Source organism: Cervus elaphus, chromosome 20 (assembly GCF_910594005.1).
Source record: "Cervus elaphus chromosome 20, mCerEla1.1, whole genome shotgun sequence".
In the NCBI taxonomy this organism is placed as follows: domain Eukaryota; kingdom Metazoa; phylum Chordata; class Mammalia; order Artiodactyla; family Cervidae; genus Cervus; species Cervus elaphus.
Genome location: NC_057834.1, coordinates 125,080,563 through 125,108,029, shown reverse-complemented (window position 1 = coordinate 125,108,029; position 27,467 = coordinate 125,080,563). Strand labels below are relative to the sequence as shown.

Here is a 27,467-nt window from a genome sequence, read left to right as displayed (position 1 = left end):
ACCAAAAATTTAAGAGGCTACCTTGTTTTCCAGGATCTCGGAAGACAAGACAAGACCTACAAATACATCTGGGACTGCTTAACCTGTCTGACCAATGGAATGATCTAAGGATCTTTTGATAGATCACAGGTGGCAGACAAGGGATTTAAACTCCCTACCCATCAGAAAACAAAGTCACTTCCAAAATATGGTCAGTGTAAAATACAGTTCCTTCTCAATAAAAAGTACAGGAGCACACAAAGAAAAAATCATGAATATAGTCCATTAATTCAGATTTGGATTTAACTAACATGCATTAAGCACTTATTATTTAAACATTTAGTATACTAAGCAACTAAATATAGGCTTTCACTAATAACTAATAATCAGAAACTACCAACAGATTAGGAGACTGACTGAACTGATGTTTCTCTTTCAGATAATGATTTATTTAAATGTAATGATTAGGGGATTTAACATATTAAAAGCAACTTGGTAGTGTTGAGAATAAAGAAGTCAACAAAACATTAATTTAACATTTTACCAAATTCAACTAGCTCTTTTCAAGAAGATAACTTTGATGCCTAACTACCAAGGTCAGCATTCAGTGCAGTTCAGTCACTCAGTCGTGTTCGACTCTTTGCAACTCCACGAACTGCAGCATGCCAGGCCTCCCTGTCCATCACCGACTCCAGGAGTTGACTCAACTCATGTCCATTCAGTCGGTGATGCCATCCTACCACCTCATCTTCTGTCGTTCCCTTTTCCTCCTGCCCTCAATCTTTCCCAGCATCAGGGTCTTTTCAAATAACTCAGCTCTTCGCATCAGGTGGCCAAAGTATTGGAGTTTCAGCTTCAGCATCAGTCCTTCCAATGAACACCCAGGGCTGATCTCCTTTAGGATGGACTGGCTGGATCTCCTTGCAGTCCAAGGGACTCTCAAGAGTCTTCTCCAACACCACAGTTCAAAACCATCAATTCTTCACCGCTCAGCTTTCTTTATAGTCCAACTCTCATATCCATACATGACTACTGGAAAAACCACAGCCTCGACTAGACGGACCTTGGTTGGCAAAGTAATGTCTCTGTTTTTTAATATGCTATCTAGGTTGGTCATAACTTTCCTTCCAAGGAGTAAGTGTCTTTTAATTTCCTGGCTGCAATCACCATCTGCAGTGATTCTGGAACTCAAAAAAAGAAAGTCAGCCACTGTTTTCACTGTTTCCCCATCTATTTGCCATGAAGTGATGGGACTGGATGCCATGATCTTTTTCTGAATGTTGAGCTTTAAGCCAACTTTTTCACTCTCCTCTTTCACTTTCATCAAGAGGCTCTTTATTTTAAAAATCTATTTATTACTAAGGCAGTTAACAGAATTCAACCCAAATAAGCAATCCTTGTTTACTCATTAAGAAAGCTGCATTAAATAATTAAGTTGGAGGTGGTGTGGAAGTAAGAGGGTTAAGAGTTGTGGCGTTTGGAGAGTAGGTTCTGGATCAATAAAGAAGAAAGAGAATTGCTAGCTCTACTGGTACTTGTTAGTATTATTTTCTAAGCTTTCTATAAAGACAGGACATCTAGTTATTAAATAATTATTTATAGAATATGTCCTTTGAAGATAAATTTCTGTGAGTGGTTTCCTTTAGGACTTCCCTGCTGGTCCAGTGGTTAAGAATTCGCCTTTCAATGCAGGAGACACAGATTTGATCCCAGGTCAGGGAATTAAGATCCCACATGCCAAGCAGCAACTAAGCTTGCATGCTGCAACCAGAGAGCCCACGTGCTCTGGAGCCTGTGCTCTGCAAAAAGAGAAGACTATGCACTGCAATGAGAAGCCCATGTGCTGCAGCTACAGAAGCCCCTGCATACCCCAACTAGAGACAGCCCATACACCACAATGAAGATCCAGTACAGCCAATAAAAAGAGTATAAATGCAGGCAAAACTATAATTGATGAGGAAGATGCATTTAGTAAAAGAACTATTAATATAAACTATGATTAAGCAATTTCTCAAGAGGTTTTTTCCTAAAACTAAATCTAGGACTTTTAAGTTGATCTCATCCAAGAATCACACTAATCTTATAAAGCATTTGTAGAAAAAAATAAGTATCCAACTTGCACTCATATACAGTGATAATAGGTAACAGTACCTTTTTATAGTATCACACAAACAGCTCAATAAAGGAACATTCCTATATGAACTGAATCATGTCTGCTCACAAACCAGTGAGTACCTAGCTGCAATCCCTCCAAATAAGTGTTTTGTGGTTTCAATTAACAAGCAATATTACGTGGTAAGAAAGTTTTTACATTTGTCTTGAGTTCTCTCTGTTGACTAGGAGTTAGCATACTTCTGTCATCTACATATTAGTCAGTTCACTCACTCAGTCGTGTCCGACTCTTTGTGATCTCATGGACTGCAGCACGCCAGGCTTCCCTGTTCATCACCAACTCCCAGAGCTCACTCAAACTCACGTCCATCGAGTTGGTGATGCCATCCAACCATCTCATCCTCTGTCGTCCCCTTCTCCTCCTGCCTTCAATCTTTCCCAGCATCAGGGTCTTTTCAAATGAGTCAGTTCTTCCCATCAGGTGGCCAAAGTATTGGAGTTTCAGCTTCAGCATCAGTCCTTCCAATGAATATTCAGGACTGATTTCCTTTAGGATGGACTGGTTGGATCTCCTTGTAGTCCAAGGGACTCTCAAGAATCTTCTTCAACACCACAGTTCAAAAGCATCAATTCTTCAGCACTCAGCTTTCTTTATAGTCCAACTCTCACATCCATACATGACTACTGGAAAAACCATAGCCTTGACTAGATGGACCTTTGTGACAAAGTAATGTCTCTGCTTTTTATTATGCTGTCTAGGTTGGTCATAGTTTTTCTTCCAAGGAGCAAGCATCTTTTAATTTCATGGCTGCAGTCACCATCTGCAGTGATTTTGGAGCCCAAGAAAATAAGGTCTGTCACTATTTCCACTGTTTCCCCATCTATTTGCCATGAAGTGATGGGACCATGATCTTAAGTTTTCTGAATGTTGAGTTTTAAGCCAACTTTTTCACTCTCCTCTTTCACTTTCATCAAGAGGCTCTTTAGTTCTTCTTTGCTTTCTGCCTTAAGGGTCATGTCATCTGCATATCTGAAGTTATTGATATTTCTCCTGGCAATCTTGATTCCAGCTTGTGCTTCATCCAGCCCAGCATTTCACATGATGTACTCTCATGTAAGCTAAATAAGCAGGGTGATAACATACAGCCTTGATGTACTCCTTTCCTGATTTTGAACCAGTCTGTTGTCCCATGTCCAGTTCTAACTGTTGCTTCTTGACCTGCATACAGATATCTCAAGAGGCAGGTCAGGTGGTTTTGGTGTTCCCATTTCTTTAAGAATTTTCCACAGGTTTTTTTTTTTTTTTTTTGTGATCCAAAGAGTCAAAAGCTTTGGCGTAGTCAATAAAGCAAAAGTAGATGTTTTTCTGGAACTCTCTCGCTTTTTCGATGATCTAACAGATGATGATAATTTGATTTTTGGCTCCTCTGCCTTTTCTAAATCCAGCTTGAACATCTGGAATTTCAAGGTTCACGTGCTGTTGAAGCCTCACTTGGAGAATTTTGAGTTTTACTTTGCTAGCGTGTGAGATGAGTGCAATTGTGCAGTAGTTTGAACATTCTTTGACATTGCCTTTCTTTGGGAATGGAATGAAAACTGACCTTTTTCAGTCCTGTGGCCACTGCTGAGTTTTCCAAATTTGCTGGCATATTGAGTGCAACACTTTCACAGCATCATCTTTTAGAATTTGAGACAGCATAACTGGAATTCCATCACTTCCACTAGTTTTGTTCGTAGTGATGCTTCCTAAGGCCCACTTGACTTCACATTCTTTGCAACCCCATGGACCATAGCCTGCCAGGCTCCTCTATCCACATAATTCTCCAGGCAAGAATACTGAAGTGGGTTGCCATTCCCTTCTCCAGGGGATCTTCCCAACCCAGGGACTGAACCTGGGTCTTCCTCACTGGAGGCAGATGCTTTACCATCTGAGCCACCAGGGAAGCCCATCTACATGTATAAGACACTGAAATAGAAAAAATGTATATGGCATGTACATAGCAAACACATTAGAACATGCAGCTATCAACAGACTGCAGTTTGTCAGTCCCATCATACATGTCAACCAAACTGGGAATATTTTATGAAGAAATGTGTTTTAATTAAATTCCAAAGAAACAGCATATACAATTATTTTGACTTTATTATTACTTTTTACAAATAAGCTTTTATTTAAGAACAATTTTAGATTTACAGAAGTCTGCAAAGATAGTGCAGAGTTCCCATATATTCTGCACGGTTTCCCGTATTACTAGCATCTTACATTAGTATGGTACATTTGTTATAATTAATGAACCAATATGGATATACCATTAACTGAAGTCCACATTTCATTGAGGCTTCCTTGGTTTTCACTTAATTTCCTTTTTCTGTTTCAGGATCCTATTACCCTTCCCAGGATAACACATTTTTGTCATCATGTCATCTTAGACTCATCTGGCTGACTTTTCTTGCCTGATGACCTTGATAGCTTTGAGGAATAGTGGTCAAGTATTTCACAGAATATCTCTCAATTGGGATTTGTCTAGTTTTCCTTATGATTAGACTGTAGTTATAAGTTTGGAGGAGGAAGACCAGAGATAAAATTATAATAACTTTTTATCCCAGCTATCACCAGGATAATAAGCTCACTGAGAGAAAGAATCTTATTCACATTTTTGTATCCTCAGTACACAGCTGATAAATACGTGTTGGTTAAGAAGGAGGAAGTGGATTACACCAAGGCTTGAGGGGCTACAGAAACTTTGCAACTTATTAAAATAGGAGCACTTACCCTAACAAGGAAATAGTTCATCTGTTTACTCAAATTAAAAAAAAAAAAGCATGACTGATTCACTGAAGTATTTCATTCTTCTATTCAAGGATCCTTCTAGTTTACCTATAATGTTGAGACAGGATTTGTTGTTTGTTGTTTAGTCACTAAGTCATGTCTGACTCTTTGCAACCCCCAGGGACTATAGCCCATCAGGCTCCTTTGTCCAGGGGACTTCCCAGGCAAGAAAACTGGAGTGGGTTGCCATTTCCTTCTCCAGCATATCTTACTGACCCAGGAATCGAACCCATATCTCTTGCACTGGCAGGCAGATTCTTCACCACTGAGCCACCGGGGAAACCCTGAGACAGGATATATTCAGCTAAAAAGCAAGTTAATTCTTACAAGTCAACCTCACCTCCTGTACTGACTGATGAAACCTTAGAACTATATAACACCACTTGTGGGGAGTATGCATGGTAAATTGGAAAGATGCATTATGGCTTAAGACAGGATGTCTGGGTTTGAAACTGAGTTCTATCACAAATAAATTATATAATTTAGGCCAAATATCTCTGAATTTCAGTTACTTTACATATAAAATGGAGCTAATAATATTTACGTGACAGTGGAAATTATAATCACTGGCCCACAGAACTGGTGGACTGAACCACTACTGAGATATCCACATCTCTGTTATCTTGGTATCCCTTACTGTATCTTAGAGCACAGCGATTTTTTTTTTAATCCAATGATCTCTTTGTAGTATTTCTACTTTATCTCCGTAAGGTCTTTCACACTGCTAACTATTCCTTTCTTTTTGAAACTTACTCTTGTTCCTCTGGCATTAAAAACACCCCTTTCTTCTGATTTTGCTTATCATGCAGTGATTCAGAGTACAACTTACTGGCCAAGAGCATAGACTCTGGACCAGACAGGATTTGAACTGTCAAGAGTTCGAATCCTGGTTCCACCTCCTGATAGTCCTATGACCTTGGACAGGTTACTTCACTCTTTTTTTTCCTAATTTATTTATTTTTAATTGAAGGATAACTGCTTTACAGAATTTTGTTGTTTTCTGTCAAACCTCAACATGAATCAGCCATAGGTATACACATGGTCCCTTCCTCTACAAATATGGAACACTTCACGAATTTGCATGTCATCTTTGCACAGGGGCTGTGCTAATCTTCTCTGTATCGTTCCAATTTTAGTATATGTGCTGCCAGAGACAGCATGGTTACTTAACCCTTAGGTGCCTGTTTCCCATCTGGGCTTACAATGCACAGTATAAAATGCACAGTAACTACTACACAGACACTTGCTGTTGTTTTTGCTCCCCTCCTTAGTCTCTTCCTCTGCTGTGCTTCTTTAACCTCCACATACTCTACCTAGAGGATTCCGTCTGCAAAAGGGCTTTAACTTCTATCTGGAAGGCATTCTTCTCTTCAGCCTACTTAGTGAATTCCTTCTCAAACATTTAATCCAGGTTAAATTTCATTCTCTTTCTCTCTGAAGCCTTTCCAAAAACCATCTCCCTCCTTCTGCCTTGGTAGTCAACTGTTCCTGCCCTTGTGTCTCATATTACTCTGAATATATTTCAATGAGAGTCCTTGTTACATTAGCTTGAAAGATGCTGAATTACCTGAAGTTTCCTATATGAGACCATTTCAGACCTGTAAAAACAGTTACATGATTCATTCTATGAATAGCATATTTATCCTATTCATAAATATTCTATATTTCTGCTGATCCTTCCCTTCCTGCATTAAACTCATGACAAGAACTACATATTATTTCTTAAAAATACATATCTTATACAATATTTCAGATATATAAAAAGGGATAAATAATAATGAATGGACAACCATATATCCACAGTTTGGCTGAAAAAACATTTACCAATACAATTTAAATCCCCTGTTGCTCTTCCCAGCAGTATTACTAGTCTTTTCTCGCAACCCTGCACTTCAGAGATATCCACTATCCTTACTTTGATATTATATTTTTTCATTACCATGCATTTCTTTAAGCATTTATTATGTAAGTATGCTTCCATAAATAATATATCAATGTTGGGCTTTATATAAATGTGTTCTGCCATTTGCTTTATTTACTCAACTTTTTTATTTGTGAGATTCACTCAAGTTACTGTACAGATCTAGTTTATTCATTTCCATTACTGTATGGAATTCCATTAGATAAATATACTGTAATATTTTCTTTCTTTTATTAATTATACATTTGGACTAGTTTGAATTTTCTGCTATAAAAATGTTGCATAGATATTTTTGAAAGTCTCTTTATATATGCATAGGAGTGTTTCTAAAGGGTATTTACCTAGGAGAAGAACTGTTGGATTGTAGATTATGTGAGAGAAAAATTGTTGGAACGTAGATTATTATTGCTTGAAATGATAAGCAAAATTGATATACCTTTAGCCAGACTCATGACGAAAAAAAGGGAGAGAGCCTAAATCAATAAAATTAGAAATGAAAAAGGAGAAGTTACAACTGACACCACAAAAATACAAAGGACCTAAGAGACTACTTACTACAGGCAACTATATGTCAAGAAGATGGACAGCCTAGGAAAAATGGACAAATTCTTGGAAAGATACAATCTCCTAAGACCAAACCAGGAACAAATATCAAACACAAACAGATCATTACAAGCACTGAAATTGAATCTGTGATTTAAAAACTCCCAATAGACAAAAGTCTAGAATAGATGCCTTCACAGGCAAATTCCATCTATTGTCAGTGTACACAGCACAGAGTTTGGCAATTAAAAGGCATTAATAAATATTTGTTGAATGAATGAATAAAAAATTGAAAAAACACACATAAAGAGATTAGACAATGTTTTTAAGCTGTTAATTTGGAACTGGGCCTATTAGGCTTCGTAAACTTTTATACTTAAAGAAATAAACTTAATTTAGCTTGGAGACTTTCCAGCAGTCCTTTGAGATAACCGGAGATAAGACAGAGCACCAAAAAATTGGGATTGGAAGTCCAAAACTTTAAATCATCTAAGACAAACAGTTGTCTGCTCTTTTCTTAAATATCTCTAAGAACAAGTATGCTGACTTTCATGTTTTCTGTTATACTTCACAGAATATAATGACTAAAACAGCCTTTATTTCCATCATGTTTGAACACCCCAGAGGAAAGTCTACAAAAGCAAATGTAAAGCAATTATAATAAATAAGAAAACACTTAGAAATGTGCCTGTAATACATCAATGAGCAACAGATACAGTGATTAAAGTGAATATACAATTATGTACATGCTTTAATTTTAAAAGCTAACAATGGCAAGAACTGATATTGAAGCTGAAACTCCAATACTTTGGCCACCTCATGCAAAGAGCTGACTCATTGGAAAAGACCCTGATGCTGGGAGGGATTGGGGGCAGGAGGAGAAGGGGATGACAGAGGATAAGATGGCTGGATGGCATCACCGACTCGATGGGCATGAGTCTGAGTAAACTCCGGGAGTTGGTGATGGACAGGGAGGCCTGGCATGCCGCGATTCATGGGGTTGCAAAGAGTCGGACACGACTGAATGACTGAACTGAGCTGAACTGAACAATGGCAACAACTATAGTAAATACAGAGGGGGAAATTAATGCATCAGTCTTAAATGCTTTAAAATTTAAGAAAATTAATATATGATGACTTGTAGCAGAACCACCAGAAGGTTCAGAAAGCACAGAGTCTTCAAAAGTAAGTCATAAGAGACAGTGAACCATTCTGGACAAAATACAGAATCTGTAGTAAGAATGCCTGGTTTTGAGTTGCTTTTTTGACATTTAACAGCTATTTCACACTGGGCATAGCATTTAATTCACCTACACCTCAGTTTCTTATCAGAAAATAGAGTTTATAATGACCTGGCATCCTATCTAACAGGGTTTTTATATGCTTCAAATTAAGCAGGAAAAAATGTGTGACATCCTTCAATAATATGCAATTGTAATTATCTATCCTTCTTTATCTTCCCATCTCCGCGATGGCAGAGATCTGTAAAAGTGAGTATTTTTTTTCCAAACAGGGCTCAGTAGAGCTGGTACAGGCAAGAAGAGAGAGATTAGTTTGGAATTTTGCCCAGACAGGGACAGAAGGACAACAAGCAAGGGACAGAGATAAAAGATAATGATAAGAGAGTGAATGAAATAAGTTAGAGACTAAGAAAACTAAGCTGGATAGGGAAGGAAGTGCAAACAGGTCTCAGTGAGGTCAAAGAAAGTGTAGGGACAGTCAAAGGACAGGTAGTTGGGAAAATTTGGAACAAATATGTATGTCTTCATTTATAATTTCAGAGGTGGGCCATATTCAAGTGAGAACAAAGCCCATGGTGTAACTACGGGAGCTGATTAGTTAAAAGGATGATCACCTCAGTTGAAGAGGCCAATGTGTTGAAGAAACAGATATCCATATGAATACTAAAGTCACTCAGGATAAGCCCAGAAATTGAGGCAGAAATGAAGACTGTGTGTACGAGGTCTTTAACAACAGAGATGATGTACATACAAGACAATGAGAGTGGTACAGCCGTTGTGCCAGAAAGAACAAGATTTTAAGAAGTTCAGTTCAGTTCAGTTGCTCAGTTGTGTCTGACTCTTTGCAACCCTATGGACTGCAGCATGCCAGGCCTCCCTGTCCATCACCAACTCCTGGAGTTCACCCAAACTCATGTCCACTGAGTTGATGAGGCCATCCAACCATCTCATCTTCTGTCGTCCCCTTCTCCTCCTGCCCTCAATCTTTCCCAGCATCAGGGTTTTTTCAAATGAGTCAGTTCTTCACATCAGGTGGCCAAAGTATTAAAGTTTCAGCTTCAACATCAGTCCTTCCAAAGAATACCCAGGACTGATCTCCTTTAGGATGGACTGGTTGGAACCCCTTGCAGTCCAAGGGACTCCCAAGAGTCTTATCCAACAGCACAGTTCAAAACCATCAATTCTTCAGCACTCAGCTTTCTTTATAGTCCAACTCTCACATCCATACATGACTACTGGAAAAACCAGAGCCTTGCCTAGACGGACCTTTGTTGGCAAAGCAATGTCTCTGCTTTTTAATACGCTGTCTAGGTTGGTCATAACTTTCTTTCCAAGGAGTAAGTATCTTTTAATTTCATGGATGCAATCACCATCTGCAGTGATTTTTGGAGCCCAAAAAAGAAAGTCAGCCACTGTTTCCCCATCTATTTGCCATGAAGTGATGGGACCAGACGCCATGATCTTAGTTTTCTGAATGTTGAGCTTTAAGTCAACTTTTTCACTCTCCTCTTTCACTTTCATCAAGAGGCTCTTTAGTTCTTCTTCACTTTCTGCCATAAGGGTGGTGTCATCTGCATATCTGAGGTTATTGATACTTCTCCCAGCAATCTTGATTCTAGCTTATGCTTCATCCAGCACATCGTTTCACTCCACATATAAGTTAAACAAGCCGGGTGACAATATACAGCCTTGATGTACTCCTTTTCCTATTTGGAACCAGTCTGTTGTTCCATGTCCAGTTCTAACTTTTGCTTCCTGACCTGCGTATAGGTTTCTCAAGAGGCAGGTCAGGTGGCCTGGTACTCCCTTCTCTTTCAGAATTTTCCACAGTTTATTGTGATCCACACAGTCAAAGGCTTTGGCATAGTCAATAAAGCAGAAATAGATGTTTTTCTGGAGCTCTCCTGCTTTTTCGATGATCCAACGGATGTTGGCAATTTGATCTCTGGTTCCTCTGCCTTTTCTAAAACCAGCTTGAACGTCTAGAAGTTCACAGTTCACGTATTGCTGAAGATTGACTAGGAGAATTTTGAGCATTACTTTACTAGCGTGTGAGATGAGTGCAACTGTGTGGTAGTTTGAGCATTCTTTGGCATTGCCTTTCTTTGGGATTAGAATGAAAACCGACCTTTTCCAGTCCTGTGGCCACTGCTGAGTTTTCCAAATTTGCTGGCATTTTGAGTGCAGCACTTTCACAGCATCATCTTTTAGGATTTGAAATAGCTCAACTGGAATTCCATCACCTCCACTAGCTTTGTTCGTAGTGATGCTTCCTAATGCCCACTTAACTTCGGACTCCAGGATGTCTGGCTCTAGTTGAGTGATCACACCATTGTCATTATCTGGGTCGTGAAGATCTTTTTTGTATCTTCTGTGTATTCTTGCCACCTTTTCTTAATACCTTCTGCTTCTGCTAGGTCCATAACATTTCTGTCCTTCATTGTGCCCATATTTGCATGTTATGTTCCTTTGGTATCTCTAATTTTCTTGAAGAGATCTCTAGCCTTTCCCATTCTATTGTTTTCCTCTATTTTTTTTTTGCATTGATCACTGAGGAAGGTTTTATCTCTCCTTGCTATTCTTTGGAACTCTGCATTCAAATGGGAATATCTTTCCTTTTCTCCTTTGCTTTTTACTTCTCTTCTCGGCTATTTGTAAGGCCTCCTCAGACAACCATTTTGCCTTTTTGCATTTCTTTTTCTTGGGGATGGTCTTGATCACTGCCTCCTGTACAATGTCCCAAACCTCTGTTCCTAGTTCTTCAGGCACTCTGTCTATCAGATCTAATCCCTTGAATCTATTTGTCACTTCCACTGTATGGTCGTAAGGGATTTGACTTAGGTCATACCTGAATGGTCTAGTAGTTTTCCCTACTTTCTTCAATTTAAGTCTGAATTTGGCAATAAGGAGTTCATGATCTGAGCCACAGCTCTCAGTCTTGTTTTTGCTGACTGTATAGAGCTTCTCCATCTTCGCCTGAAAAAAATATAATCAATCTGATTTCGGTGTTGACTATCTGGTGATGTCCATGTGTAAAGTCGTCTCTTGTGTTGTCGGCAGAGGGTGCTTGCTACAGTCATTGCGTTCTCTTGGCAAAACTCTGTTAGCCTTTGCCCTGATTCATTTTGCACTCCAAGGCCAAACTTTCCTATTACTTCAGGTATCTCTTGACTTCCTACTTTTACATTCCAGTCCCCTATGATGAAAAGGACACCTTTTTTTTGATGTTAGTTCTGGAAAATCTTGTAGGTCATCATAGGTTCAACTTCAGCTTCTTCAGCATTAGTGGTTAGGGCATAGACTTGGATTACTGTGATTATGGATTGTTTGCCTTGGAAATGAACAGAGATCATTCTGTCATTTTTGAGATTGCAACCAAGTACTGCATTTCGGACTTCCCTGGTGGCTCAGATGGTAAACGCCTGCCTACAATGTGGGAGACCTGGGTTCAATCCCTGGGTCGGGAAGATCCCCTGGAGAAGGAAATAGCAACCCACTCCAGTATTCTTGCCTGGAATATCCCATTGATGGAGGAGCCTGGTAGGCTACAGTCCATGGGGTTGCAAAGAGTCGGACATGACTGAGCGACTTCACTTTACTTTACTGCATTTCGGACTCTCTTGTTGACTATGAGGGTTACTCTATTTCTTCTAAGGGATTCTTGCCCACAGTAGTAGATATAATGGTCATCTGAATTAAATTTGCCCATTCCAGTCCATTTTAGTTCACTGATTCCTAAAATGTCGATGTTCACTCCTGCCATCTCCTGTTTCACCACTTCCAGTTTACCTTGATTCACGGAATGTGTGGGATAGTGGTGCACAAAAAATTACAGTCATCCTTATCTCGTTCCTTTTGCAAAGAGTGGTCTAAGAAAATGAGCTGCACCCATTCAGAAGGGCTAGAGAGCAAGTACTCTTACTCTACTGGCTCCCATTTAAGGCCAGCACACATAAAACATCCCATAAAATAGTTGACAGTTTAGGAAATACGAGTTTCAGAGAACAAGTGGAAAGGTTTGAAAGGGAGCAACAAGCAGGATTGGGAGAGAGTAAGCGGAAGCCAAGTCAGCACCAGAATAACAGTACAGAAGAAAAAGAGATGATCGGAAGAACTAAGACAAAGATACCAGAGAACAAGACTTGCTGGGTTTATATGGCCAAAGCTTATCAAAATAACCAGTTCCAGCAGTTCTCTGATGGCTGAGGAGTTAGCACTAAGACCTTGGCAGTGGCTTGGTTAAAATCCGTCATTTACAGATGAGGGCAACATTTGAGTATCTACTATGTATTTTTCACATTATGTAAAGTGCAATACACACACTACTTTAGTTAAGCCTTACACCTACACCTTCCCTCACTTTATAAATGAGGGAACTGAGGATCACAGAAGAAAAGTGACCAACCCTGGATTGTATTATTTAGTGACATTGAGGACCCAGGCTTCTTTTTCAAATCTTAATAAGTATGGAAATATAAAAAAGAATTTGAAATTGGAACATCTTTAGTCACTTTCTTCTTTTTTTTAGTCACTTTCTACCAGTGAGATCTTGTATGCTTTCAACTCCACTAAGCCTGTCTACCAAACAAGGTTATTGCAAAGATTAAGCAACAACTACAAAATAAATCCTAGTAGTTATCTTTTTTTAACTTATTTTTCAAATGTGAATTTCTTACTTGGCTTATTTCAAAAACAAATTCGAAGTTTCTAAATTAACACCTATAGATTTTACAGTTAGGAGACTGAGGTAGAGAGGGAGGATGTACAATCTGTGGCTCCCTAGTATATTTAGAATCAAGTCCAAGCTTCTACGTTTCAGGTCTTTAATACTATGGCCCCAGCCCACCTCTCTAGCCACATCTCTCACTACTGACTTACACAAACACAATACTTAACCTCTGTCAACTATTAATTTTTTAAAACATATGATCTATCCCCATTTTGTAGTTCCACCTAAATTATTTAATCTATTTCAGTGTGTTCTCCAAGGCCTAAATATAATTCATCTTGAGTGTAAAGCCTAACCTTGTCCCAACTGTTGAGAAATGATGGCTCTACCTCCAAAGTTCTATATCGTTTTGCTTTACCTCCCTCAGAGTATTTACTGCCTTTTAATTTAGTCAAGCATGAAAACATTTCATTTCTGCCAGCAGAGCTTACGTCCCTTAAAAGTAGTTGGAAGAGAACTACCATATACTTTGCATCTCTGAAGTGTCAATTGCTTTTCTAGTATGTGTGTGTGTGTGTGTGTGTGTGTGTGTATACACATTACAGTATACACACACACACACACACACATTATTTCAGGTAATCTTTGTGACACCCCACAAAGCAGAAATCTATTTTTTACACATAACGATACTGAAAGTCACAGAGGTTAAACAATTTGCTTACAGTCTTAAGGCCAGTAAGCGACAGAGCTGAGATTTGAATCTTGGTCTTTCTAAACCAAAGCCTAGGCTCTTAACTATACTCTTTCCACAAACCATCCTCACTACTGATTGCTTCCTATCTATCCACTGACCATCACAGAAAAAACATCTATGGACTTTTTGTTATTAAGTATTAGCAGAAAGGATTTGATATAGGGTATCTGCTCTCCTGTTTTTCAAGACTAAGAACAGACTTTTCAGACCCAACACAACGATTAATATGAGATCAGAATAAAGATGAACAGATCAGTATCCTGCTTCCAGGAAGGAAAAGTAAAAAACCATTACTTTTCCATTCCTGCATTTATAAATTCCTTCTCCTCTGAGGTTTCCACCATCTGGCTATATCAATCCTTACCCCTCCTCCTCATCTGTCTTCTACCACCCTCCCGATTAATCCCTTATATTCACTGCACCTGGGTCACAATCTCTCCCTCTCCTCCACATCCTAAATCACTTCACTACTGATGCAGAAGACTCGTTCCATACAACAGCCTCCCAGTTCCCTGTCACACTGAGCTTCACCAGCCTTCACCTTTGCTGTACTTCAGCAATCCACACATGGACCTAGCTGTCAGTGAGAAGAGCTTCACATCAGACAATTTAACTCTAATATTCCACTTTCTGACCATAACCTCTTGTTTTTTTTCCTATTTTACTTCCACCATGTTTGCTCATTGATCTCACTCAAAAAATCACAAAACCTCTAAGTCCCAAACTGAAATCATTATCCAGTGTTTCCTGTCTTCAGTTAATGTCACCATCATCTCCCCAGTCACCCAAATCAAAAACCTAAACATCACACTGGACTACTCACCCTCTGACCTACACACCCAATCAATCATAAAGCCTCACAGATTCTCTCAACTTCATCCCTCTCTCTTCATCCCTATAATCTCATTTTAAAATTATTCAAGCATATCTATAAAAACCTTCCAGTGATTTAAAAAAATCACCCACTGAATTCATTTCAAGATACTTATGCATACAAGGTTAACCATGACATGGGCTCTGATTGTATTTCCAGTCTCACAACTTACCACTTATATCACTATTGTTATTTCTTAGCAGTACCAAACTGCTTGTGGTTCCCTAGGCAAGCTATTCCTTTTCTCACATTGATGCCTTTCCTCAAGCTATTCTTTCTATTTGAAGCACATTTTTTTTTTTTACTCCTCTTTGTCTGCCTTACTTCTACTTACCATTTAGGACTTGGGCCAGGTGTCATCTCTTCCTCAAGCCTTCCCTTAAGTCCTGAGCTAGTCTGAGTGCCCTCCCCTTGGTGCAAGTATCAAGCGGCAAAGCTCTCACTTTTTATTCTGAGATGACCTATTTTAGCAACTAATTCACCATTTCCACAAGGATTGGAAATGTATCTTACTTATCTCTGTCTACCCAGTTAACATAGTACATAGCATAGTGCCTGACATACAGTAGATACATTAAGTATAAAGTTTACAAGATGTTGCATTTACATTTTCAGTAGGATAGTCACAACAGATCTTTCTCATAGGTTTTTAGTATTTCCTACCATTAACTCCAAGTCCTTTGAAGGGAAGGAATCAGAGCTTTTCCTGAGTCTGTACAGTTCTGTACAGAACAGTGCTATACAAAATCTTATCCAATTTATATAAAAGGGAAACAGTATGTGCACAAACATACCAGAAATCAAAACTTGACCTGTGCTGCAAACTTCAAAACCACTGACCAGTTGAAAAAATGAGGACATAAGAAGAAAGATAAAGAACCAATTCTGACTGCTGGTATGTGCTTGTTTATGTTATAAAAAGTGAAATTTTGCTTAGAACATAAGCCAGGTCCCAGATATAAGGGCTTGACATTTTATCTATAAGACCATCATATCTCTGCTAAGTTTAAAAAATTACTAACCTGCAGGGTGGCTTAGGCAAGGGTTCAGGATGTTGGTAAAGACCCTATTTAAAAACATAACCCCACAAACCAAGGCTAAGTGATAAAAAAAGTAAGTTAAAAAAAAAAAAAAGCCGGTTGGTATGTGAGCAACAACAACAACAAAATGTCCTTTTTCATAGTAATTTGGGCCTCGCGTTGGCAGTTATAAAGAGAGCAAAGAGTTCAATATAATAAAACATTTCCCTCTCCAACTAAATATTAAATTGCAGTCTGGCATCAAATGAGATCTCAAAGCTTTTCCAGTATAAAAAATAATAAGCTCTTCTATTTGCATGGTGCACTGCACACTTCAATATACACAGGCTCATTTGATAAAGTGTTTATAGACATTTTAAAAAATGAGGGAAAAGCCAAAATCTTCCACAAAATAAGAACTTTTAGTTGGTTTAAACAAACAGTACTAGATATCTTTTTTTTTTTTTAAGTTCAAAACACACTACAGAAATGAGTAAAGGAATAGAGTACCTTATATTTAAGCAGGTCACTCCTTGGAGCCAAAAGAGTGTCTTGCAGCAATTTAATAGGTTTTGTCTCCTGGCTCACATTAAGAAGCTCTCCTTTAAAGGGCAAACTAGAGTTCATTCAGAGAAGGAATGAGAGAACCCCAGCCTATGAGAAACAACTGACGGGAAGTGGAATCAGTTAGTGAAGACAAAGCTCCGGGGACATGATCTTCAGGTATCTTAATGGGTGTAAATAAGGGAACAGAAGGAAGAATTGGAGGCATCTATTTCTTTCAACCAAAACAAACAAAAATTTCGAAACACCAAAGCTTTCCAGGAACGAATAGGTTTCCTAGGGAAGAGATCAGTTTCCCGTCACTGGAGAAGATCTTCAAATAGACTGGTCAAATTATTAGGGTAGAATTTGGGATTTTCGAAGCTACTTTGGTATGGGGGCGAGAGAAACGGATCCTAGATGACTTTTAAATTCCTTTCTAATCTGGAGACGTTCTGGGGTTCACCTATCTCCTGGAAACCCCTTTTCATTCCTCTGGGGCTGGCCCACAGCCGTGCCCACGTGTCCAAGCCCTCCAGCCCCTGGCTCACCTCAGTGCCCAGAGGCCCCCGCCCCCATCGGAGGTTGGAAACCAGCTCTCCCCGCCGGTTTCCGGCGGCACACGTGAGTTGTCCCGGCGCAGCTCCCGCGGCCCGAGCCAGCCCGGAGGACGCGGCTGACAGCTCCCCGCCCTTCGCACCTCCGACCCTCAGCGGGGCCAGGAAGCCCGCCGACCTCGGTCCTCGCCTGCCCCGAACCGGATCCGGCCGGCGAGGATCCACAGGCATCTCTCAGCTCTCCTGTCGGAGCAGACTGACAGCTCCTCCAACTCTTGGCCCTCGGCCCAAAACCAACACTCTCCGGCCGACCCAGCCCCGCTAGCTTGGACACAACGACCCCCCGCTCGGATCGCACGCGATGCCGACCCTCCAGAGTCCCCGTGTCCTTGAGTTTTTCCCTCGCGGAGCCCCGGGGTGCCCCTATTGAGTGAGGGCCGCGGGCCGGATACTGGGCCCCGCCGGACCGGCCGCGGATCCAGAACGCCGCGGGGGTTCCAGGACCGCTGAGTAGGCGGGCGACAGCCGCGCTCGGACCCCTGACAGGCTGACCGGTCAGGACACACAGACGGACAGTAGGGCCCGAGGGGCGGGGGCAGCGGCCAGGCCGGTCCCGGCGCCTCCTTCTCGCCCGGGGCGGCCCCTGGCGGCCCAGGCCCCTCAGGGCGCGGGCTTTCCTGGCGAGCGGAGGCGGCCACCGAGGCGCTTACCTGCGGGCGCAGCGACGGCGCGGGGCGGCTCACTCCCTGCCCGCCGCCATGTTTCCGCTGCGCAGCGAGCGAGAGAGGACGCGCGGAGGGGGCGGGCGGGGGCGGCTCCGGAGAGCGGCGGCGGCCGGCCGGCCGGCGGGCTGGCGGGCGGCGGGGGGCTCGACCGAGGCGGCGGCGGCGGCGGCTGAGGCTGAGGCGGGGGCGGGGCGGGGGCTCCCTGGCCCCGCCCCCCGGGCCTCCCGCCGTGGGGTGGCGCGCGCCTGGGCCGTTGGGCCCGCGCGGAGCGGGGGCCCGGAGGAGGTGGGGGGTGTGTGTGTCTGTGTGTGGGGAGTACGGGTAGGGCGCCCCCAAGCGGCCCGGCTCAGCCAGCGCCCGCTGTCAGTCTCCTCCAGCCTTATACCCCGCGGCCCAGATCCACACCCCCACTGGCCCTCTCAAGGGAGGGTAAACTGAGGCCTGCAGAGGGCTCGGGGACCCGGTGGTGGGTGACGTTAAGCGAGTTACCTTGAATCTCTACCGTAGGACCTTCACCTCTAAAGGAATAGTATTCAATCCTGACGGTTGGTGTGAAGATAAAATAAGTTAATGCTTGTGAAGTCCACGAGAAACAGTGCTGGGAACCCAGTAAGTAAATGCTCAGTAAATAAAAGATGCCGCCTGTCCCTTAACTGATTGATCCATTCAACAAGTACTTAATGCATTGAGCCCTATCCATGTGCCTGTTCACAGACTCGTTCTGTCAGTAAACAGTTTTTGCTGCACTCCTGTGGTTAAACGGCCTGTCCACTTTTACCATCCCTGTTTTAGCAGAGAGGAAACTGAAGCCCTGGGAGGTGAAGCTGCTTGTCCGAGGTCACCCAGACAGTAAATGGCTGAGTGGAGATTCACCTCCAACCTGACTTCAAAGCCTGTGCTCTGCCAGCAGGGAGTCATCAGCTGTCAGGATGGGTCGGAGGAGGCACTTTGAGAGTCAAACACTTTCAAGTTGGTTCTTGAAAGAGCCTGCAAGGAGGAAGCTTATTTCAGGCAGAGGGAAGGATGTGTGCATAAAGACACATGATAGCCGATGGCTGGTTGGTGTGACTGGTGGAGCGGGAATATGGGAGACTGTGGATATGGTGATGATGGTGCTGAAGGAGGTCTTTGTGTAGCTAGAATGACAATTAACGTCCTTGTATGTAATTTATTTTATAGGCCAGTGGTTTTCATAGTATGTAGTTCTGGTACTCCTTGGTGTCCCTGAGATCTTTCAGAGGTCAGTGAGCTCAAAATTATTTTCATAATAATGCTAAATGTGATTTGCTTTTTTCACTGTGATTCTCTCATGAGCGTACGGTGAAGTTTTCCATAGACTACAGGACAGATGATATTTCAACACAGTAAACGGGGAAACAGATTTGAGAATCCAGCTGTCTTCTTTAAGCCAAGTGTTGAAAAAACTTGTACAAATGTAAGACACCACTTTTCTCATCAATATTTTGTTTTAGAAATTATAGAAATTTTTTATTAAAATGTGATTATGTTAACATGTAATGCGTTTATTGTAATTTTAAGCAAATTAACAAAATTTTAGAAATTTCTGTTTTAATTCCTAACATGGTAAGTATTGTTAGAAGTAACAAACAGCACATGAAAAATCTCTTCAAGTTCCTCCATAATTTTTAGAGTGGAAAGGGGTCCTGAGCCCAAAAGGCTTATGAATACCTGCAATAGCCAGTAAGAGGCTATTGAAGTTTTAAGTAGGAGAGTGACTAAATCAGATTTTCGTTTCAGAAAGAGCTTTCAAGATCCAAGCCCAGCCTGGAGGGGTGCGTTCACAAGGCCTAGGCATGCTAGACAGAAGGATAGAAACAGAAGTGCAGGGCTGGTAAGCAACAGCACTAGGACCCCAATGGGACTGGTCTTTTTATTCTTCATTTGGAATCCCTCACCACCTGACAAGCACCACAGTGAGGGCTTTATTCCTTCATTTCCATTGAGTGCTGTGAGGTGAGGCTTTTGCTCACATTTGCTATGGACGTTTGGGCCCTTTCTGACCCCAGCACACTGTTTCCCCTCCTCATTGCCCACTTTCTAAGCAGGCAAGTGAGGGAGGCAGATGAGAGGAAAAGAGGAGGTTACCAATGGTCCTGTGGAGTGGGCCTGGGAATCCTGGCCAAGGGTTCTGCAGAGCTACACAGCCCAGGGTATCCTTCACATACTTTGAGGGCTCACAGGTGAGAGGAGAAACAATTGTATCAAAACTTCTGCTGTCAGGAAAGCTATTTTTGAAGTGAAGTTCCCCAGAGTTTTGAGACTCTGTTCCTTAACATTTAAAAAAAAAAAAGTGTCCGTATCAGGTGAGAATCTTCTAAAGGTGTATTATAAACTCCCTAGCCATCCTTATTTAAGAAACAGAAGTAAACTTAGTATTTTCTTGATTTATTATAAACATGCACTGGTAGCAATTAGGCTTTATTATTAAGGAATCCTCTTGGACTATTGAGTTAAGGACTTTTTTTTCACCTTAATGAATGGCCCCAGAATGCTGTGCTCTGGGGGTTCTCATGGGGGTTTCTTAAAGTTTCTGGTTTTCAGTTGCCACTTCTCCTGCTGTCATTATGCCTATCCCTTTTATACCTGTGTCTAATTTGCTGAAGCCAAGAAGGTGCATAGTCTAAGCTTACTGGAGTTGCATCAAATAGCCTCTAAGCAAGGGTCTGAGGGACTGTCCTGAGATGAGGTGCTAGAAAGGTCAACTGCACAAGCTGTAAAGTGGGGTGGTTGATGATGAGCTGTGGCCTTAGCCTTAACTTACTTGGTTTCACTTTCTTCCTCTATAAAATGGGGACAGTCACATTGGGTTAAATACCAGAATCATGACTCTCCATCCTAAACCTTCTCTTTCTGTCTGTGCTCCCCATTTCAGACAACGGCACCACCATACTCCCAGTCACCCAATCTTAAAACCATAGTAGTGCTTCTTTTTAAATCTTTTTTTCCCCCAGCCATGCTGTGCAGCTTGCAGGATCTTAGTTCCCCAGTCGGGGATTGTACCTGGGCCACAGCAGTGGAAGTGCTGAGTCTTAACCACTGGACCACCAGGGATTTTCTGGTAGTACCTATTAAAATTCCTCCCTGTCCTCCACATCCAGTCAGTTTTCAAAGCACACTGCCTTTTCCCTAGTCAAGGTGCTGTTCCATGGACTATCAGAGATGTAACCTAACTCTTGACTCTCTTCTCTCTACTTGCCTTCCACAACTGCCAGATCCTGGAAGCATCATGCCTACAGGACAAATCCCACACTTTTTAGCCCTGTCTTCAAGGCTCACTGGGCTTCCCAGGTGGCTCAGTGATAAAGAATCCCCCTGCTAATGCAGGAGACACGAGAAACGCAGGTTCTATCCCTGGGTGGCGAAGATCCCCTGGAAGAGGAATGGCAACCCACTCCAGAATTCTTGCCTGAGAAATCCTATGGACAGAGGAGCCGGGTGGGATACAGTCCGTGGGGCCGCAAAGAGTTGGACACAACTGAGCACATCCAGGGTCATTATGATCTGGCCATAACTCTTTGTTTCTAAATTTATTTCTCTCCTCCTTTATTTACTCTTTGATTCATATGTCAATTTTCCACATTTTTCCTTTGCTGGCCTTTTCGACATATGTTCTTTGCTTCTCTGGATTTTCCCGTATACTGTTCTGTCTTCTAGAATAACTTGGTCTCCACCTCTGTGTGTCCAAACCTTACCAGTCCTTTAAAACTTTGATTTCATGCTGCCTTCAAAAGCCTCACGTGATCTTCTAGCTTGTGTGTGCTGTGCTTAGTCGCTCAGTTGTGTCCAGCTCTTTGCGACCCCATAGACTGTAGCCCCCACCAGGCTCCTCTGTCCATGGGGATTCTCCAGGCAGGAATACTGGAGTGGGTTGCCATGTTCTCCTCCAGGGGATCTTCCCAACCCTGGGATCGAACCCAGGTCTTCCACATTGCAGGCGGATTCTTTACCGTCTGAGCCACCAGGGAAGCCTCCCCTCCAGCTTGTATAATAAAAGCCAACATTTATGTAATGCTAAGTAAGAACCAGGAACTCTTCTGCACTATCTTATTTAATTTTTATGACAATTTAATTTTCACAGCAAATCTGTGCAGTGAGAGTTACTATGATCTGTATTTTACAGGTGAGAAAACTGAGGAACAGGGAGCTAAAGTGACTTGTCCAAGGTCACAGAGCTAGTAAATGGTGAAGCCAGGATGGGAATCCAGGCAGCCTGGCTCCTGTTAGCTCTCAGGTCAGGGCATGCAAGCCTCTCTTAGGGCCTTGGTCAGTTTCTGCCTCCTTGTTAGTTAACATGACTTATCTTGTCTACTTGAAAGTGAAAGTGCTAGTTGCTCAGTTGTGTCCACTCTTTGCAACCCCATGGGCTGTAGCCCACCAGGCTCCTCTGTCCATGGGATTCTCCAGGCAAGAATACTGGAGTGGGTAGCCATTTCCTTCTCCAGGGGATCTTCCTGACCTAGGGATCGAACCTGGGGTCTCCTGCACTGCAGGCAGATTCTTTACCATCTGAGCCATATATCTTGTCCACTTACACAGTGAACTTTTTGAGAGTAGATAAAAAAAAATTAATCTATAACAGTATATTCTGAATTTCTTGAACTGGCAAATATTTATTTAATTTTTTTAAACAAATATAAAGTCAACAGAACATTCTATAGCAATAAAAATAAATGATCCAGAGCAGGGTTGACAAACAATAGTCCTTGGGCTAAATCTGACCCAATTCCTATTTGTGTGTGGTCCAAGAGCTAAGATTTTTTTTTTCCAAATTTTATTTTTTTTAATTATGGAAGTATGATAACACATTTATAGGAGACTTGGAAAATATAGGACAAGGTTACATATAGTTCCACTGTATAATTATTTTAAGTAGATAAATTAAGACTTACAGTTGGAGTTTCAATAACAAACTCTCAAAAATTATTGGAATTAATATGTAGAGAAGTAGAAGGATATAGTAGACCTGAAAAGCACTGTGAACTGATTAAGCATAATTAATATTTATACAATTTTTATACAACAGCAGGATACAAATTCAAATTCCCATAGACTGTAAACTAGGAGACATTAGAACATATCCAGGAACATAAAACAAGATGTGAAATTTCATGGTCTAAAGGTATTGCAGTCATACAGAATCTGTTCTCATCACTGTGGAATTATGTTAGAAATCAATATCAAAAGGTATTTGAAAATAATCCATATCTTTTCAAATGCAATGTGACATTTCCCAAGAGAGATCTTCGACTTAGCCATTGAAAGCTTCAATAAAATTAGAATGAAAAAAGCAGAGGGTGATTGCAGAGAAAAAAGCATTTACATAAGAAATTAGTATCAAAATGAGAAATTAATATTAAAGATACTTTTAACAAAATCCCATGTACATGGAAATTAAATTAATTTTACACTTTTTAAGGGGTTGAAAATAGAATGTCATGACATGTGAAACTTTTATGCAAATAAAGGTTTATTGGAATCCAGACAGGATTTCTATGGCTGCTTTTGTATCACAGTGGGCTTTATTACATGTAAAGCCTGCAGTATTTACTCTTTGGCCATTTATAGAAAAACTTGCCAACCCCTAACCTAGAGCTACATGTAATAACATGAAAATGTCTTTGAAACAGCACTGAACAAAAAAGTATAAACAGTATGCCACTTTTATAAAGTTTAAAAATAAGCAAAAGAGTACCAATTTTGTTTAGGGACCCACATGCAGTACAACTATAAAGACATGCATGGAAACAATAAATAATAATTCAGGGGAAAGCTTATCTCTAGGGATTGGGATGGGCATGCCTTTGGAGCAGAATACACAGGGAATTTTAACTGTTTGCAAGCAAGGTAGAGGGTATACAGCATTCCTTGTGTTAAAAATTATATCATAACATAGATGTAATACTGACAAAAATGTTTCATAAGAAATGAATAAATGAGGTTCATGGACTTTAACTTCTATTTTGGCTGACTGAAAATATATTTGGCTTTTACCTAGAAGGCGTTGGCACCCCACTCCAGTACTCTCGCCTGGAAAATCCCAGGGACGGGGGAGACTGGTGGGCTGCAGTCCATGGGGTCGCTAAGAGTCGGACACAACTGAGCGACTTCACTTTCCCTTTCATGCATTGGAGAAGGAAATGGCAACTCACTCCAGTATTCTTGCCGGGAGAATCTCAGGACAGGGGAGCCTGGTGGGCTGCCGTCTATGGGGTCACACAGAGTCGGACACAACTGAAGTGACTTAGCAGCAAGGTGTTTGAAAAAGCAAGAGAGTTCCAGAAAAACATCTATTTCTGCTTTATTGACTATGCCAAAGCCTTTGGCTTTTTCTTGTGTGGATCACAAGAAACTGTGGAAAATTCTGAAAGAAACGGGAATACCAGACCACCTGACCTGCCTCTTGAGAAACCTACATGCAGGTCCGGAAGCAACAGTTAGAACTGGACATGGACCAACAGACTGGTTCCAAATAGGAAAAGGAGTATGTCAAGGCTGTATATTGTTACCCTGCTTATTTAACTTATATGTGGAGTGAAACGATGTGCTGGATGAAGCATAAGCTAGAATCAAGATTGCTGGGAGAAGTATCAATAACCTCAGATATGCAGATGACACCACCCTTACGGCAGAAAGTGAAGAAGAACTAAAGAGCCTCTTGATGAAAGTGAAAGAGGAGAGTGAAAAAGTTGACTTAAAGCTCAACATTCAGAAAACTAAGATCATGGCGTCTGGTCCCATCACTTCATGGCAAATAGATGGGGAAACAGTGGCTGACTTTATTTTTTGGGGCTCCAAAATCACTGCAGATGGTGATTGCAGCCATGAAATTAAAAGACACTTACTCCTTGAAAGGAAAGTTATGACCAACCTAGATAGCATATTAAAAAGCAGAGACATTACTTTGCCAACAAAGGTCCATCTAGTCAAGGTTATGGTTTTTCCAGTGGTCATGTGTGGATGTGAGAGTTGGACTATAAAAAGCTGAGCACCGAAGATTTGATGCTTTTGAACTGTGGTGTTGGAGAAGACTCTTGAGAGTCCCTTGGACTGCAAGGAGATCCAACCAGTCCATCCTAAAGGAGATCAGCCCTGGGTGTTCATTGGAAGGACTGATGCTGAAGCTGAAACTCCAATACTTTGGCCACCTCATGCGAAGAGTTGACTCATTGGAAAAGACCCTGATGCTGGGAGGGATTGGGGGCAGGAGGAGAAGGGGACAACAGAGGATGAGATGTTTGGATGGCATCACCGACTCGATGGACATGAGTTTGGGTAAACTCCAGGATTTGGTGTTGGACAGGGAGGCCTGGCATGCTGCAATTCATGGGGTTGCAAAGAGTCAGACACAACTGAGCAACTGAACTGAACTGAACTGAAGGTGTTATGGTAAAATATAAACTGCTCAAATGGTGTGGAGTTTGCTCAAATTCATGTCCACTGAGTTGGTGATGCTATCTAACCATCTCATCCTCTGCCATTCCCTTCTCCCTATCTCTTATCTTTCCCAGGATCTTTCTGATAAATTGGATGTTTGCATCAGGTGGCCAAAGTATTGGAGCTTCACCTTCAGCATCAGTCCTTCTAATGAATGTTCAGTGTTGATTTCCTTTAGGATTGACTGGTTTGATTTCCTTGCAATCCAAGAGACTCTCAAGAGTCTTCTCCAGCACCACAATTCTAAAGCATCAATTCTTTGGCATCCAGCCTTCTTTATGGTCCAACTCTCACATCCATACCTGACTGTTTGAAAAACCATAGCTTTGACTATATGGACCTTTGTCGGCAAAGTGATGTCTCTGCTTTTTAACACACTGTCTAGGTTTGTCATAGCATTCCTTCCAAGGAGCAAGAGTCTTAATTTTATGGCTGCAGTCACCATCTGCGGTGATTTTGGAGCCCAAGAAAATAAAACCTGTCACGGCTTCCACTTTTTCCCAGGAATCTCAGGGGCCATCTTAAAATTCTGCTTCCTCCACCTAGCGAAAAGTGTTCTCTTAAACACTTCTCTATGAATTCTCCTGGCAGTTTGTAACTTTTCCATAGCACAGTATGCGTTGTATCACCATTATTAGGGCACATTTAAAAATTCCTTTTCTGGGCTGAAAATGTCTTGAAATCGGGAAACTTGTCTATACCTGTAGCTCTCATGCTTCAGACGAGGCAGTTGCATGAAGAGGATATTCCTACACGTTTGCTGAAAGATTAAAAGTGTGCATATTATCGTGTGAGTCCTTGCTTCTTTTTTCGGTCCAGATCAAAACCCCTCTGACACGTCTCGGGGAGAATTAATAGCTCCCTCCCTGTGCTGTCGCTTGGTGTCATCTCTGTATGAAACGTGTCGCCTTGAAGCATCTTAAGTTAGACTACATTTTCTTGAAGGTAGCACTTCACTTTTATTCCACTTTGTATCCCAGAGCACAGCACATCATAGATTTCATTAATTGTTTCATGTTTAAAAGTTTTAAAAGAAAGTGTAAAGGGTTTAAAAACTGAGGCAGGTGTAGAGTAGATTTGGGCTCTGACCAAACCCTTGGAAAAGAGTCCAAGGAGAAGCCAAGAGATACAGAGACAGTGGGGAGGGAAGAAAACAGGCAAATCTATCAGGGTGTGATCTTTTTTTTTTAAAGAAGGGGTGCTACAAAATCCCAAGTCTGCTGTTTTATATATCTCATTAAGGAATAAACCTGAAGAGCCCTCTATAAAGGACAGCATGAAGGAGCAAAGATTATTCCAGAACTGACAATTGGGGAACAGTGTTTTACCAAGTTGCTGGGTGGACAGTGAACCTAAGGGAGAGTTGGTAAATGAAAAGGAGAAATGGCTTCTGGTGCTTAAAGAAAGTAGGGATGGTGGTTTTGGCAGGAGGCGCTGAAAAAACCTGCAAGCTCTTAACCTACTCCTGGATTTGGATTTTTTTTCTCTTTCACATCTTCTTCTGGTTGTTGGCCTTTTGTGACTCCTCTTCTGCTTCATGCCTGCCTAAGATCATTAAAAGTCTTCTCAGGTGGCTCAGTGGTAAAGAATCTGCCTGCAGTGAAGGAGATGTGGGTTCAATACCTGGCTCAGGACGATCCCCTGAAGAAGGAGATGGCAACCCACTTTAGCATTCTTGCCTGGGAAATCACATAGACAGAGGAGCCTGGCAGGCTACACAATCCATGGGGATGCAAAAGAGTCAGACACAACTTAGAGACTAAACAACAGCAACACAAAGATCATTAAATGGGGCAGTTTAAACAGATTTTATCTGAATACTAAGTTTGGGATCAGAAGAAATGGTTGGACATTTTCTGACTGATTCACCAGGAGCCCTGAATCTTCTGGAAACAATTAGGAGGATAGGATAACATAGTCCGTTGTTGGAATTAGAGGTGGGCTCGTTACCACTGAAGCACATGCCTTGAGTGTAGGGGAATAATGCTGGAGAACCAAAGGATGACAGAAGAACCCAAGTTCTCCTTAAATGATGGTCAAAGACAGGTTCGTTTAGACCTTCCCTATGACCCTGTTGCTCACAACCCATGTGTTTATTGGCCGTCTGGAGAGTTAAACTCCCTGTGCAAGACTCGGGAGAGACCCCAACATGGCACACTGCTTCCCCTCGAGGAGTTTACAGTCCCACAAGAAAGGAGATTATAATACAAGGCAGGAAGTTAAAGTGCCATGAGGGAAATGC

At 41.6% G+C, this 27,467-nt stretch overlaps 1 protein-coding gene and 1 non-coding gene across 12 annotated transcripts in view; both read right to left on the bottom strand.

The window, feature by feature from the left end:
• The window catches only part of SCMH1 (Scm polycomb group protein homolog 1), a 208,562-nt gene extending 190,621 nt beyond the window's left edge, over positions 1-17,941 (bottom strand). For 4 of the 11 annotated variants that reach the window (XM_043878675.1, XM_043878674.1, XM_043878681.1 and 1 more), the window contains exon 1: positions 17,756-17,882. The gene's annotated coding sequence lies outside the window, so the exon portion shown is untranslated. Of the gene's footprint in view, positions 1-17,755 lie in introns of all 11 variants that reach the window. The other 7 variants (XM_043878676.1, XM_043878678.1, XM_043878682.1 and 4 more) reach the window with 4 other exon arrangements.
• Positions 5,975-6,081, bottom strand: LOC122678483. The gene has a single exon (XR_006336153.1). It is a non-coding gene; the product is annotated as a U6 spliceosomal RNA (small nuclear RNA).
• Positions 17,942-27,467: the final 9,526 nt, after the last annotated feature.